This window comes from Tachypleus tridentatus, chromosome 3, assembly GCF_004210375.1.
Source record: "Tachypleus tridentatus isolate NWPU-2018 chromosome 3, ASM421037v1, whole genome shotgun sequence".
Lineage (NCBI taxonomy): Eukaryota > Metazoa > Arthropoda > Merostomata > Xiphosura > Limulidae > Tachypleus > Tachypleus tridentatus.
In genome coordinates, this window is record NC_134827.1 from 51,873,528 (window position 1) to 51,884,160 (window position 10,633).

Consider the following 10,633-nt stretch of genomic DNA (forward strand, 5'->3'; position numbering starts at 1 on the left):
ATATATATATACACACACAGTTTTAATGTGTGTATATACATTATGTATATACACTTCTAATGTAGTCTGTTATATATATATATATATATACAAACTTCTGATGTTGTCAGTTAAAATAATATGTATGTACACTTCTAGCATAGTCACTTAAATATACCTACATACACTTCTAATGTTGTCAGCTGATATATATATATACACACAGTTTTAATGTAATATGTTACAAAGATAATGTATATACACACAGTTTTAATATAATCAGTTAAAATATAATGTATATACACACACAGTTGTAATGTTGTCAGTTGAAAACATTATGTATACACACACACACAGTTTTAATGTAGTCAGTTAAAAATATAATGTATATACACACACAGTTGTAATGTTGTCAGTTAAAAACATAATGTATATACACACACACTTTAAATGTAGTCATTTAAATATATATACACACACTTGTAATGTAGTCAATTGAAAATAATACGTATATACACTTCTAACATAATCAGTAAATATACCTATGCACAATAATAATATAGTCAGTTAAATATATATATATATATATACACACACACTTCTAAAATAGTTAAAAATAATATGTATGTATACACACACTTCTAATGTAGTCAATAAAAATAATATGTTTTATACACTTTTAGCATAGTCACTTAAATATACATATATACACTTATAATGTTGTATATATATATATATACATATATAGACACACACGCAGTTTTAATGTAGTCAGTTAAAAACATAATGTATATACACACACACTTCAAACGTAGTCATTTAAATATATATGTCTACACACTTCTAATGTAGTCAGTTATATATATATACACACTTTTAATGTTGTCAGTTAAAATAATATGTATATACACTTTTAGCATAGTCACTTAAATATACCTACATACACTTCTAATGTTGTCAGCTGATATACATATATATATATACACACACAGTTCCTACAACTGTCTGTAGGCAGTGAAGGGTGAGATAGATGGGCTACAGCACCAACATCTGGCTCTCTTAGCTTCACCTTCCTACAACTATCCGTAAGCAGTGAAGGGTGAGATAGATGGACTACAGCACCAACATCTGGCTCACTTAACCTCACCTTCCTACAACTGTCTGTAGGCAGTGAAGGGTAAGATAGATGGGCTACAGCACCAACATCTGGCTCTCTTAGCTTCACCTTCCTACAACTATCCGTAAGCAGTGAAGGGTGAGATAGATGGGCTACAGCACCAACATCTGGCTCACTTAGCTTCACCTTCCTACAACTGTCTGTAAGCAGTGAAGGGTGAGATAGATGGGCTACAGCACCAACATCTGACTCACTTAGCCTCACCTTCCTACAACTCTCTGTAGGCAGTGAAGGGTGAGATAGATGGACTACAGCACCAACATCTGGCTCACTTAACCTCACCTTCCTACAACTGTCTGTAGGCAGTGAAGGGTGAGATAGATGGGCTACAGCACCAACATCTGGCTCACTTAGCTTCACCTTCCTACAACTGTCTGTAAGCAGTGAAGGGTGAGATAGATGGGCTACAGCACCAACATCTGGCTCACTTAACCTCACCTTCCTACAACTGTCTGTAGGCAGTGAAGGGTGAGATAGATGGGCTACAGCACCAACATCTGGCTCACTTAGCTTCACCTTCCTACAACTGTCTGTAAGCAGTGAAGGGTGAGATAGATGGACTACAGCACTAACATCTGGCTCACTCAGCTTCGCCTTCCTACAACTGTCTGTAGGCAGTGAAGGGTAAGATAGATGGGCTACAGCACCAACATCTGGCTCTCTTAGCTTCACCTTCCTACAACTGTCTGTAAGCAGTGAAGGGTGAGATAGATGGACTACAGCACTAACATCTGGCTCACTCAGCTTCACCTTCCTACAACTCTCTGTAGGCAGTGAAGGGTGAGATAGATGGGCTACAGCACCAACATCTGGCTCACTTAGCTTCACCTTCCTACAACTATCCGTAAGCAGTGAAGGGTGAGATAGATGGACTACAGCACCAACATCTGGCTCACTTAACCTCACCTTCCTACAACTGTCTGTAGGCAGTGAAGGGTAAGATAGATGGGCTACAGCACCAACATCTGGCTCTCTTAGCTTCACCTTCCTACAACTATCCGTAAGCAGTGAAGGGTGAGATAGATGGGCTACAGCACCAACATCTGGCTCACTTAGCTTCACCTTCCTACAACTGTCTGTAAGCAGTGAAGGGTGAGATAGATGGGCTACAGCACCAACATCTGACTCACTTAGCCTCACCTTCCTACAACTCTCTGTAGGCAGTGAAGGGTGAGATAGATGGACTACAGCACCAACATCTGGCTCTCTTAGCTTCTATTGCTATTCCTTAGAATATTTCATTAATTAGTTACGATAAGTATTTGTGAATTTCTTCGTGTAAGAATGGCGAAGACTGATAGACGGTGTATCCCATCACAATATGGCTCCTACTTCCTTATCACTTCCAAAACCTAGGCCACATTTTAAATGTCACATTATATCTTGTTCCCTTGTGATCCTTTCGATTGATGCAACGTTTTTGATTTTCCTTTAGGCTTATCTTTGTTTACTAGAAAATATCATTTGTCTGGGGTTTGGGTTTTATATTTTTAATTTTGATTTTGTTTTATTTTAGTTGATTCTTGAATATACTTTATATATATATGTCTAATGTTGTCAGGTAAAAATTATACACACACTTTAAATACCTATTTATACTGCCAAAGCTCTTAGTTAAAAATAACACATACAGACACTTCTAATGTACGTTGTTAAGCAAAAATATTTTTACACAATTTTAATGTAACAACTAAGAAACTGAAATATTACTGCCAATTTATTCAGTTAAAAAGCTATACATTGTTGATTTATTCCGTTAAAAATATATACATGTATATTCTTAACTTATTCCGTTACAACTATACACATTGCTAATTTATTCAGTTAAAAAGCTATACATTGTTGATTTATTCCGTTAAAAATATACACATGCTTAACTTATTCGTTACAAATATTCACACTGCTAATTTATTTAGTTAAAAAGCTATACATTGTTGATTTATTCCGTTACAAATATACACATGCTTAACTTATTCGTTACAAATATTCACACTGCTAATTTATTCAGTTAAAAAGCTATACATTGTTGATTTATTCCGTTACAAATATACACATGCTTAACTTATTCGTTACAAATATACACACTGCTAATTTATTCAGTTATAAAGCTACACAGTCTTAATTTATTCCGTAACAAATATACACACTGCTAATTTACTCAGTTAAAAAGCTATACATTGTTGATTTATTCCGTTAAAAATATACACATGCTTCACGTATTCCGTTATAAACTTACATACTGCTAATTTACTTAGTTAAAAAGCTATACATTTTTTATTCATTGAATTACAAATATATACATTGTTAACTTATTCCGTTACAAATATACACACTGCTAATTTACTCAATTAAAAAGCTATACATTATTGATTTATTCAGTTAAAATGTATGTACATTGTTAACTTATTCAGTAAAGAAGCTACACAAAAAGGTAAGGTGCATCATTATCCTCTATTTCTTCGCTCCGAACTTTAAAGCCATGAGCGCATTATAAGAGTGACAATAAGAATCTTATTATTCAATTAAACGTAGCCCACGAACTGGTGGTTGGTAGCGTTCACTAGTTGCCTTCTCTTGATTTAAAGAAATTAAACAAATAATCCTTGTCATCCTTTGTGTGTTTATTATGAACAAAAGACCAACTGTTTTTTTAAATTAACTGAAAATCAATTGTCTTAAGTGTTTAAAAATCCATTTATATTGAATGCGAAATAAGCAAGAATTCCGTCTTCGAACCCAAAACACCTTATGAACGAAACCAACCATACAAAAAATAATTGTTTTAATATTATAAGCAGTTGACACAAAATAACCGATCACATTATGATTGTCACGGTATTGGAATCAAAGAAAACAAAGCTTTAAAAAACAAATTATTAACCAGGAACCTTTGAAAGCTTATAATACCCAAATTTAGGATTCGATTTATGAGAGGCTTAAAAAAACTTTGTACATCAATTTCCAGAGTTCTAAGAATCCAATAATTAATTAATTATATTTTCCCAAGTCTAATTAAACTACCAAAAATACATATTACGAAGATTCTATGTTCATATGAGAATTGCCCTCTATATACATCACAGAACCATAGGTTCGGACATGAAAACAAGGTGCTTGAACCCGAATCAAGGGTTCCAGGTGCTTGAAATTGGACGGGTAAAACAAAGAAACGCCTTAAGGAAGTCTTTCATTGAAAATTAAATAGTATTATGCCAATTTTAATACAAATTGAACCAGTTTTTTAGGTTTGTACAAATACAAGCACAGAAATTTTAGTAGAAGAATTGGAACAGTGTATGGAACTTCATTTTCGATTTAGGCCTAGCATGTGGAGCAGCTCTGCCACCTAACGGAAGTATAATTTTTTATACAAATAAATTGTTAGTCGATTTTGTCTGTATAATTACTATTTAGTTTTACATTTATGAATGTATACTATTATCCTACTTTCAGTGTTTCACGAGCTTCATTGCTTATTCTTAGTTTTGTGATTTGTAACACTGAACAAACGAAAAAAACAAAAATTGAGTTAAAAAATCTCTTAACTTTTTGCGTAAACTTTGTTGAAATCCTACAGACCTCAGCTGTTATAACCAATGGTCTTCAATGTTGGTGAGGATAGTTATTGTTATTTCTGGTACAATCACTGGTTAACCCTAGTAAAAACTATGTAAGGCTCTATATTGTTAACTCAAGTATAAATACACTTAAAGCCAAGTAAGAGCTGATATTGTTAACACTAGTCATTATACCATTAAATTAAAGTAAGAGCCGATATTGTAAACTCTAATGTAAATACCCTTAAAATCAAGTAAGAGTTAATACTGTTAACACTAGTCATTATACCACTAGTCTTAGGTAGAAGTCTACATTGTTAATTTCAGTGTAAATACCATTAAAGCCAAGTAGGAGTTGGCATAGTTAACACTAGTCGTTATACCATTAAACTAAGGTAAGAGTCTATATTGTTAACTCCAGTGTAAATACTCATAAAGCCAAGTAAGAGTTGATATTGTAAACATTAGTAATTATACCATTAAACTAAGGTAAGGGTATATGCTGTTAACTCCAGTGTAAATACCCTTAAATTCAAGTAAGAGTTGATATTGTTAACACTAGTCATTATACCATTAAACTAAGGTAAGGGTATATGCTGTTAACTCCAGTGTAAATACTCATAAAGCCAAGTAAGAGTTGATATTGTAAACACTAGTCATTATACCATTAAACTAAAGTAAGAGTTGACATTGTTAACAGTAGTCATTATACCGTTAATGAAGGGTGTTAACTCAAGTGTAAGAGTCTGTCTTTATAACGACGAAATGCCCTTGAACTCAGGCGATATTTGGTATCACTTCCACTGGTATAAACAACCTCCATCTTTGGTGTATGTCTTTATTATTATTGCTGGTACATATTCTTCATCTTAAATAAAACTGTTTGAACTTTAGTTGGATTTGTTCGTTCATGCTCTTACAACGTACACGTATAAACTCTCACAAACTGAATTAATAAGGCTTCTTTCTATCCCCGAGAGAACAAATAGACAATTACACGTAAATATAACATTGAATATAAGAAAGGTTTCCTTCGCCGAGATAATCCCTGAAGACAATTTCCCCAAAGGCATTAACTAGACTGTAGTGGTTTCACAAATCGCTCGATATTGGAGATTTTTTTTTAATTGGTATCATATAAGGCGTTTTAAAAGTTATTATATTGGATTATTAAGTAAATACATTCTTGAAAACAAATTTAGCAAACTTATAGAGTGTGCTGTTGGCGTATCAATGTGTGTGTTATGTGTTGAATCTTAAAAGAAAATTGCACGTGGCATTTTTCTCACATCAGTGCTTTACTATGTAAGACTTTGTTTGTTAGGATGTTTCTATGACTAATCCAGAATTATTAGAACTATAATGTTCAGGAGATAAATAACTTAACAATTAGCAATTATCTCTATACATTGAGCGATTAAATGGCCCCCTCTATAACAAACTTTTATACAAAGGTGAATAAGAAACCAGCTTTAGACGGTATCCTTTTTTCATTATATGAACCGATAAAAGTTGTTTCTTTTATAGAATTGTAATTAAAGTTAAGTACAAAGTTTAAACATAGAAATTTATTTTAGAGTTTTTGTCTAGTGCTACACGACGATTATCTGCAATAACTGTATTTAATTTTAAACTGGAAAACAGAGGGACGACAGCTAGTCAACAACACCCTCCGCTAACTCTTGGGTTTCAGCCCCAATAGTGGGGTTTGATCATCATTCCTATATTGCATACACAGCCACAGATTACAGAGCCAATCTTTGTAAAAAATATATGACCCAAACCGTGAAAAATTCACATTTCGGACATGTTAACAGCCAGGGCACGTTAGATATAGTTTAAATTTTATTACTAATAAAGCACGTCATCATCTACTGGTATGTGACGTCAGAATTGTACAAGCTTGTACTGCTCAACAGTAAGTCTAAGAGATAACACAAGTTTTTACTTCAGCTTTGCTCTTAACAACAACCAAACTCAGACTTCAAGTTATCACAGTTTAATTAGTTTGAATAACTCTAATCTGCAGCGAAATGTTCTGTAATTAAATGTTTTCTTCGAGAAAAAATAAAACACCGCAGTGTTCGTACCTGTACAAACACGAATACTGCGTCTCAGTAACTGTCTTCATTTTCAGTTTCGTGCTTGTAACTGGTTAACAGTGGTCCGGTTCCGCGGCAGAATGCCAGATGGGCCTCTTTACAAATCAATACGTTTGAATATCTAAATTGTCTGTCCGGTCTATTTATAGTAAGCCTCTTTTGTCGTGGTTCTTTCCTCAGCATAGTAAAACACTTCAAGCTGCAATAAATACAAAATATGACGATCTTGTTGGACAGAAATGCCTAGTTTATTTTAATTTTCATTACACTGCGTCTGTAAGTAAACTAAAATAAATATTTTCAATTTTATAACCATTTACAATTGTGACTAAGTGAAAGGTAAGATAATACGATATTGAAATTAAAGATTTGTTTGTTTGTTTTGGAATTTCGCACAAAGCTACTCGAGAGCTATCTGTGCTAGCCGTCCCTAATTTAGCAGTGTAAGACTAGAGGGAAGGCAGCTAGTCATCACCACCCACCGCCAACTCTTGGGCTACTCTTTTATAACGGTTAGGAGGGCGAGCATGTTTGGCGCGACTCGGGCGCGAACCCGCGACCCTCAGATTACGAAGCGCACGCCTTAACACGCTAGGCCATGCCAGGCCTGAAATTAAAGAGCTCCTAAACTAAGCCTTTTGCCATGTTAGTTAAAATCGCGTGCTTATTTCTAACAATGGGAGTAGTAATTCAAATTAGTATTTATAAATATATTTGTTACATTTTAAATTAGTATTTATAAATATATTTGTTACATTTCAAATTAGCACTTATAAAGATATTTTTATAATTCAAATTAGCACTTATAAATATATTTGTTACATTTCAAATTAGTATTTACAAAGATATTTGTTACATTTCAAATTAGCAATTATAAAGATATTTTTTATAATTCAAATTAGCACTTAATTATAAATATATTTGTTACATTTCAAATTAGTATTTATAAATATATTTGTTATAATTCAAATTAGAACTTATAAATACATTTGTTATAATTCAAATTAGTGGCCCGGCATAGCCAAGCGTGTTAAGGCGTGCGACTCGTAATTTGAGGGTCGCGGGTTTGCATCCCCGTCGCGCAAACATGCTCGCCCTTTCAGCCGTGGGGGCATTATAATATTACGGTCAATCCCACTATTCGTTGGTAAAAGAGTAGCCCAAGAGTTGGCGGTGGGTGGTGATGACTAGCTGCCTTCCCTTTAGTCTTACACTGCTTTATTTGTTTATTTGTCAATTGTTTTATTTGAAAAGTCCCATGCAACTATCACTGTTTTCTCACTATGATAATAACGTTTTACAAACTTTTGTTTGTTTCTGTGATTATCAAATACAACTTTAAGTTCTGATACTGACAAAAAAAATATTCTTCAACAGTGAATTATGCGCCAAAATGTCGATCTAAAATATTATTTTTAAAAACCCTTACTCTGAGCCACAAACTAACAGGAATGTGAGAAAATTATTTAGCAATTAGCCTAATTTTTAAATTAAAACATAGTTTTCTAAATTTGTAGCAACTCCATTTTTGATTACCTCATTTCAACTGTATATTTATAAACTTTACTGTGCTGCCACCTCGTAACGAACAGATAAACAACTTATGAAATTTATAAAATGTCTACAACCTAATTATATTACACACACGCACAGTACCACTAAATGTCATGCTCCGTCAGCTAAACAAAGTATATAATCTAGGATATGTAATACCTATGCTAATATCGATAGCCGATTTGATTAACAACATAATGCAAACTATATCCTTCATAAAATATATTTTTAGCATTGGCGATAAAAATAATGCGTTACGAACTCATGGTATATCACGCAAGGCTTCAATTAATTATTATTCTCTTAGCGACATCTATATATTTTGTTTTTACATGGCGATACAGATAATTTTATTTATTTGTAAGAAGATAATCCCAAAGGTTTTATCACATTTTTTTACGTTAAATTTAAGGAAGAATATCGGCCATTCATTATTTACTAACAGTATGTTTAATTTTGTTTTCGGTCGTAACGTGGTATAGTAATCGCACTAATACACTGCTGGCCAAAATCTTACGGCCAATAAATGTAAAAAATATACATTTTTCGTTGTTAGACTCAACAACTTATTTGAGTTGGGCTTCGAAAGATGAAAATAAGAAAAGGAAAAATAAAAATAAAAAACGTTTTCAGCATTTAATACGGAAAATGTTGAACATTAAGAAATTATCCTAAATTCCAACTGGTCAAAAAGTTTAAGACCATACCAAAAAGAAGTCCTAAACATTGTAGGAAATGCCCAACAAGAGGTCTCAGTAGTGAGTTGCACGGCCGTCATTGCGAATAACTTCAAACATTCGCTTTGACATTGTCGATATAAGCGTTTGCAAAAGGCTGGCTGGAATGTTATTCCAAGTAGTGAAGATGGCTTCACGAAGATCATGCACTGTTTGCAATTGACGTCCAATTCTATAGATTTCTCTTGCCATCCACCTCCAAACATTTTCAATGGGGTTCAGTTCGGGCGAACACGCTGGACGGTCCAAAAGAATCACATTATTCGCCATGAAAAAGTCCTTTGTCCTGCAGGCATTGTGAACTGCAGCATTGTCCTGCTGAAAGATCCAATCATTTCAACACAAACAAGGGCCTCAGTCAATAAGGATGCTTTCTCCAAAATGTCAATGTAACCAGCTGCTGTTTGACGCCCCTGTATAACCTGAAGTTCCATTGTTCCGTGGAAGGAGAAAGCATCCCAGATCATGATGGAACCTCCTCCACTGTGTTGTGTAGAACATGTCTCCGGTGGAATATCCTAATCGTGCCAGTAACGTTGGAAGCCATCTGGACCATCCAGGTTAAATTTTTTTCTCATCAGAGAACAAAACCTTCGTCCACTTTTCTACGTCCCATGTTTGATGCTTTTCAGCAAAGTTTGACCAAGCTGTTTCGTGGTGTGGAAGGAGGCATGGCCTTTGAAGAAGTTTACGGTTTTTAAAGCTTTTCTCTCATGGATGCCATCTTATTGTTCTTGAGCTGCATTCTGCGTCCGTAAGGGCCTTAATTTGGTTCGACGATCGGCAGGTATCTTGCAGGACAACCTGTCGAACCCTCCTGCTCAATACCGGCGAAATTTTCTTGGGCCGACCACTTGAAATTCTTGTTCCGTATCCCTCACGGTCTTTCAAGAAATTTGCAACAGCAGTTTTACTATGCTCAATCTCACCAGCGATGGCACGTTGAGAGAGACCTCGCTTTTGCAGCTCAACAATTCTGCCATGTTCAAACTCTGTCAACCTTTTAGCCTTTACCATGTTTTTACCCAGTAGAAGCTGACAATGCTAATGCTTGAACACAAATGACTAAATTTCGTTACGTGTTTACCGATTAACGCTTCGTTTCAGTATGGTCTTAAACTTTTGACCAGCGAGTATTTATACTAATTTCATATTGTTTCCGTATTAAATACTAAAAGTTTTTTATTTTTATTTCCCTTATTTTCATCTTTCGAAGCTCTACTCAAATAAGTGGTTGAGTCTAACAACGCAAAATGCATATTTTTTCTTTATGTTCATTGGCCTTAAGATTTTGGCTAGCAGTGTATGTGGAAAACTTGTGTCTCAAGACGACTGGTATAGGTATTAACACTTACTAATAAAGCATAGAACAATGTTTCATCCCTCCGAGATGATCTTCAGGTTAACAAAGATAGAGTTTTATTGGCGAGCTTTCGGGCATCTTACCAAATCCTTCGTCGGACAATAAGGTACAAATTAAAACATTTTGACGGAGATGAAAGTCTGTGTGTTATTATGGTTATACCG